Below are 6062 nucleotides of genomic sequence, written 5' to 3' on the forward strand. Positions count from 1 at the left end.
CCACCAGCACTCCCAAGTCCTTTTCCTCAGGGCTGCTCTCCATCCATTCTCTGCCCAGCCTGTACCTGTGCTTGGGATTGCCCTGACCCACGTGCAGCACCTTGCACTTGGCCTTGTTGAACTTCATCGCAACTTTCTTACGATACAGCCTGGGGGCAAGTCGGAATTTCGGGGTACCGCTGAGCTCTCTGGCAGTGCCCCAGCCACATTTTGATGCCAGCGGCTCTTTTGCTCCTGGGAATAGCAGTTCGAGGGCTGGCAAGGGGGGAGATCCCATCTCTGCCAGACCCACCAGTGCAATGCCTGTGTGTCCCTCCAGCTTTTTGCACAAGTAAAGACCCCCCAACACTCCTGGGGTTTTAAAACCGGCGCATCCAGCATCGGACACGGAGGGGACATGCCAGGCCAGAGTTTCAGCTGGCAGCAATGAGACAGGAGAGTCTAATTAAGGCAAAACCATGACTTGGCTTCTAATGGTCATTTAATTAATGGGGAATTTCTGGCAAGGGATGTGCAGAGGCACAGGGAGAGCGAGGGATGAGGAAGAGGAGGAGGAGCTGGGGAGGGGATGTGAGGGGAGTTTCTGCTCCTCCAGCCCTTCGCTTCTCATGGAAAGATATTTAAACCCAGCTGCGAAACGGGAGCCGGCGGCAGGACAGGCGCCGGGGTGTGATGGAGCGAGGATGCTCCAGTAGTGGCAAGTGTCATCACGGGACGTGCACTGCCGAGACATCTCCCATGCAGAGAGATGTTTCCCTGTCCCCCCACCCCAGAGCAAGCAGACGCCGTTGGCCAGACCCCCCCCCCCTCCACTCCAGCCCTCGCAGCCCTGAGCGGTGTGTGGCTGCCTGCCCGCCGAGGGAAACTGAGGCACGGCACAGGGCAGCAGTGCCTTCGAAGAGAAACCCCATGAGTGGGGCTGAGTCGTCCCAGCGCAGGGGTGAACCGCATCGTCCCCCCCGGCTCAGCGCTGTGCCGGGGCCTCGCCACTCTGCCGCTGCCCGGGCTAGCAATGCAGCCACCGGTGCCCACCGCCACCCGCCGTGCCGGTCACCATCTTGCCGGTTGGAATCGACAGCATCTCCAGATGGGAACTGGAGCCAGTTTGCACCCTCCCTCCCCGCCGAGACACGCTCCGCTCACTGCTTCTCATCACCAGCCAGCATCCAGCTCGGCTAATTAAAAATAACGATGTGCTGGGGCTCGGCAGCCCCGACCGCAGGCCCTTCCCCAGCAGATGAGTAACCCGGGGTGGGGGAGGTTGGGTGGGGGGTGCACGACGCTGGAGAATGACATGGTTCCTGTAAAAATTTGAAGATCTGCTCGGCTGGTGGTGAGGACATCTGCACGTCCCTGCAGCCCCACTGCACCGCAGGGTCACATTCAGGGTCCCCACCCTCGCCCCGAGCTGGTGGCACCAGGGATCCAGGGATGACGGGCAAGGCCAGGGCCCCCCGTGCCGAGCTCCCGCCGCGCTGCCCCCCATGGTGGGATCGGGGCTCCTCATCACAGAGAAGGCAGCCAGGCACCCTGCTGTCGGGGTGCCCCTCGGCGCCGGTGGGTGCCCCCCCCCAAAGCACTGCCCCTGCCTGGGGCCGCTCACGGAGCCGCCGGGTTTGTCCCTACCTGGGGACACGTCCCTGCATGGCGACCGCCGCTGGCACCCAGGTGCTGGGCCAGAGAGCTTGGGGGTCTTCTGTGCCTTCACCTCTAAAACCAGGACAGCAGTGGGGTGAAACAGGGGACGAGGCGAGTGACAGCACGCGACACCCGCACCTGCTTTGGTGGAGACAGGGTGCTCAGAGCCTTGCCTGGCACCCATGGGTGTTGCTCTCCCCTAAACCCACCTTTCCCATAGGCCCCGACTATTTCTCACCGCCGGCATCACCACTGTCCCAGCAGCAAAGAAAGGAGACAAAGATGCTGAAACTGGGGCTGGTGCCAGGGCTGGTGCCAGGGCTCCCGTGGGAGCCGGGGCAGACGCTGCAGCAGCTGTTCCCCGCTGAGCCAAGCAGGGTTTTGGTGCCAGTGGCGAAGGGGCCAGCGGGTGCCTTCTCCCCCCCTCCCCACTATGGCTCTCGGCTTTCTGCTTTCATCCGGCGCTGCTGCAATGCTTCAGAGACCCCATGGAAGGCAGACTCCCTGCTAATTAGCTGGGAAGCAAACGAGAGATTGCACCAACGTACTTGCTTCTAAAGCCATGGAGCTCAGCATCAGCAGAGGTCACGGCCCCCCTCGCCCCGGGCACTCCAGGAGCAGCCTACAGCCTCTCCAGCCCCCGGCGCGGTGGCATGAGCACAGTCCTGTGCCAAGGAGGGGATAGGCCACCCGTGCTCTTCCCATCCAGGGGGAGGCCGCAGGGGCTGTGGGCACCACTCGCCGTCAGCACTTCATCCAGAGGGTTTCAGCACGTGCCATGTCACCATCACAACACCCATGGAAAAGGCGTCTGGAGATGCTGCAGAGCAGACCCTCCCAACCGTGGTGACACGGCCGTCCCTGAGGATGCCAGAGCATCCCGTATGGCACCGGCCACCGCAGCCGAGCCCCAGTGAACCACGGGGCTCAGCCCAAGCACAGCCAGTGCAGGCAGCACACTCTCTGCATGAAAAGCTGCAAATGGCCAAAAAACCCTCCCGAAAAAAGCAGATGGGGTGCTGCTGGCGCCCAGCCTGTTCCCTGGCACTGGCAATGCTGTGATGGCTGTGCCTCATGAGACCAGTGAGACCAGCGCAGATAAATAGGGCAACAGAAGGTGATGGGCTGAGTTATCCCGGCACTTCGAAGGCACCACGTGGCTGAGAGCAGCCAAATCCTGCCAAGGGGCTGGTGCTGCTCTGCCCGCAATGCTGCCCTGCTGCCAGCCCCCCCGGCCACGGCCCCTTCCGACAGCGACAGCTCTCGATCAATATGAGGGGGAGAAAAAGAAGCCAGACGAGCTCCTGGGGAAGAGCCAGAAGCCGCTCCGGGAGAGTGGTGGATCGATTGGAGACGGGAGGCAGGGGAGCGCATGCCCTGTGCAGCTCCCGAGTCGCAGACGTGAACCACGAGGTGCCATTTCCAGGGGTCACCCTCCATGTGCCCGGTGGGCTGCAGAACCCCAGAGCACCCAGCCACGCCCAAGGCTGGTGGTAGAAATCCAGAAAGTGGCTCCGGCAATGCCCAACCTTCAGCATCCTCCTCCCCACCACCTGGGGCACTGGCTGCCACTGGGAGCGATGCTGGCAGCTCCGTGCCCAGCCCCAAGGCACAGAGAGCCCTGGAGGCAGAGTACAGCCCCACGTCCTCAGAGCCACCCGCCCTGGTGGCATTTGGAGTGAGAAAGGGGACGGCAGAGACACAACGATGACGGCATCAGTGGGGACGCAGCACCACGCCAGCCCGGGGGGAATTAATCATGACACGAAGCACCGCCAAGGCCAGGACACTGGGAACTGACTCCCATGGCTGAACCTTGTGTGGATGGAAAAAAGCCACCACGAGAGCCAGGAGTCCAGCCCTGGCGATGGGCACGGTCCTCTGTACACCACGGTGCGGTCACTGCTCCTTCCCATCCCCTCCGAGCTGCAACCCGACATTGCTCCAGGTGTTTGGGGGGCACAGGCACACCAGCACGTGCTTTTGGGGCTACATGGAGGAGCTGCTCCACTGGTGCATGCCAGTGAAGGCTATTTCCTCCTGGAATAACCCAGAGAGTCCTGCTGCTTGCAGAGCTGCAAAGCACCCTGGCTCCCAGTATCCAGCACCCGCTGCTGGACTGGCATTGGCAGCTGCCGTCCCCTCCGAGGGTGCCCCACGGCCACCAGCCCGGGCCGGTCTCCACCAGGCTCTCAAGCAGCACAAGCAGCGGCTGAGCCTGGCACAACCGCACCGCAGCTTGGTGCAGCACAAGGCAGCGGCTGCGCCAGGCTGCTGGCAGTGATGCAGGGCTCGTGCGTGGGCAGCAGTGGGCACACGCCGGCGTCTTCGCCCCAGGCACTAACCCGGCTCTCCCCAGGGCTTCCGGCCCTGGAAAACCCTGTTAAGTCTCCTGAGAGTGGAGCGAGACAGCGACGGAGCCCCGCGGGGCGCCCACGTGCTTGTAAATCCACACGCGGCACCGAAACTGGGTGTTGTTTTCCCCCTGAATCCTCTGCTCGAGGCCGATGGGCGCAGCAGAGCCGCCTCGGCGAGCCCCGGTCCCAGCCGTGCCGCCGGGGACATCCCGCGTCCCGGCCCGCAGGAGGCGGTCGGAGGCCTCTCCCCTGGCACGCCACGACGTGTCCGCACAGTTCGGAGGCTGGTCCCAGCTCCAGGGGGTTTTGGCAGGAGCGTTTCGGCACGAGGCATGGCAGCAAGTTCATGGGCGGTGAGGGACACCTTGGCTGCTCTGCCAACCCCAAACCAGCCCGGCACATCTCGGGCATGCCCACTGCCCGCAGACGCTCACCCAGCCCTGTGGCTACAGCCCGGCTCCACAGCAGCTCCCGGGATCCCCCCCAGCAGCGGGATGTTCCCCCCAGGCCACCTTCCAGCTCCACACACGCTCCGAGGTTGGACGTGCCCCAGTGCAGCACCACAACTGCCTCCAGCACCATCCTGCACCACAAGCACCCACTTTGCTTCCGACTTCTCTGTATCCCCTCGGGTGCACCAGCCCGGAGCCCACATCTGCTGCGCCCTTGCAGGGCCGGGAAGAGCCAGGGAACAACAAACATCCCGGATTCATTAAAACACACCAGCTTTCCTTAAGATGTACAACGTGAAGGATGCCCCAGCGGCACCACAAGCCCCTTCCAAGCAGGTGAGGCTGCGGTGATGGATCTGGTGCAGTTAGAAAACCATCCGCACCGGGAGAGAGGGGTGCGGAGCCAGATGGCAGCAATCTGGCATAGCCCAGCGCCCCCCAGCACCGCCCGGCTCCCCCCAGCGCCAGATGCTGCTCCCCCCTCCCGAAGCCCTGGCACCGGGGCTGTGGCACCAGCGGAGCCACCCTGGGGTGCAAAGGAGCTCTGCCAGCCCCCGAGCCCGCTGTCAGATGGGCAGCGAAACCCAGGGGCACTGCGATTGCTCCTCCAGGCACCAGAGCAGATGAAACATCGCTCAACTTCCAGCACGCAGGGAGCGACGGAGCTGGTGGCCCCACGGGGACGTGGCAATCCCTGAGCTTGGGAAGGTGGGGGGGCACTGGGATCCCGCACCCCAGGGCTGGTAAGGATGTGCCAGTGCTGGCATGGGGCCAGCACCGTCCTCCAGCTGTAGGATTACACCAGTCTGGGGTATCTCAGATTCCAGTCGCACGCTGCCTAATTTAGGGTTTAATTAATAAATGGGGAATTATGCCGAGTTTATCCAATACTTTTGGATGCGTGATGTTATCAAAAGCCCATTACTGATGAAGGGAGGCATGAAGAGCAAAATTAGCTTTGGCATCTGAAACACTTGGGTCGATGCGATAACACAATTATTAGGGCTAATAATCAAAGAGCACTTTGGGGAACGCGGGCTCCGGCGGGAGCTGAGCCGAGGGCAGCTGCAGCCCGGCGCAGGGACGAGCCGGGGAACGGGCAGGTTTTCACCCGGGAGGGAAAGGCCGACCGCAGCCAAGGGCAAAAGCATTTTGCCAGACTGCACTTACCAGCGGCTCCGGATATTGGCACAGGCAAAGCGCTGGCGGCCGCCGGGCTGAGGATGAGCGCGGCCAGGCACAGCGCCGAGCTCCGCTGCCAAGGGGTAGGGAAGAGGGAAAGAAAAAAACCAAGAAATAAATAAAACAGAAGATTTGAAAACCAGCGGGCGCTGGGTACCGTCTATTCACTTCGGGCATCGATCCTGCTGGAGGACATCACGGCTGCTGGCACGCAGCGATCCTGTGCAGCCCGGAGACGGAGAAACTCAAGTCATAATTAGGAGCTGCAGTCATCCGGCTCCCGGAGCTGGGGCTGTGCCAAAATCACCGTAAGCCGGAGGAAAGGCCCGCTCCCAACCCTCGGGGGGGGAGCAGGAGTCCCGGTTCGCTTCGGTGGCCTTTAGCTCAAGCCCAGTGACCATCCCCCGGGGCTCACGTAAAAGGAGGCAGCTCC

This window comes from Tauraco erythrolophus, chromosome 27 (genome assembly GCF_009769465.1).
Source record: "Tauraco erythrolophus isolate bTauEry1 chromosome 27, bTauEry1.pri, whole genome shotgun sequence".
In the NCBI taxonomy this organism is placed as follows: Eukaryota; Metazoa; Chordata; class Aves; order Musophagiformes; family Musophagidae; genus Tauraco; species Tauraco erythrolophus.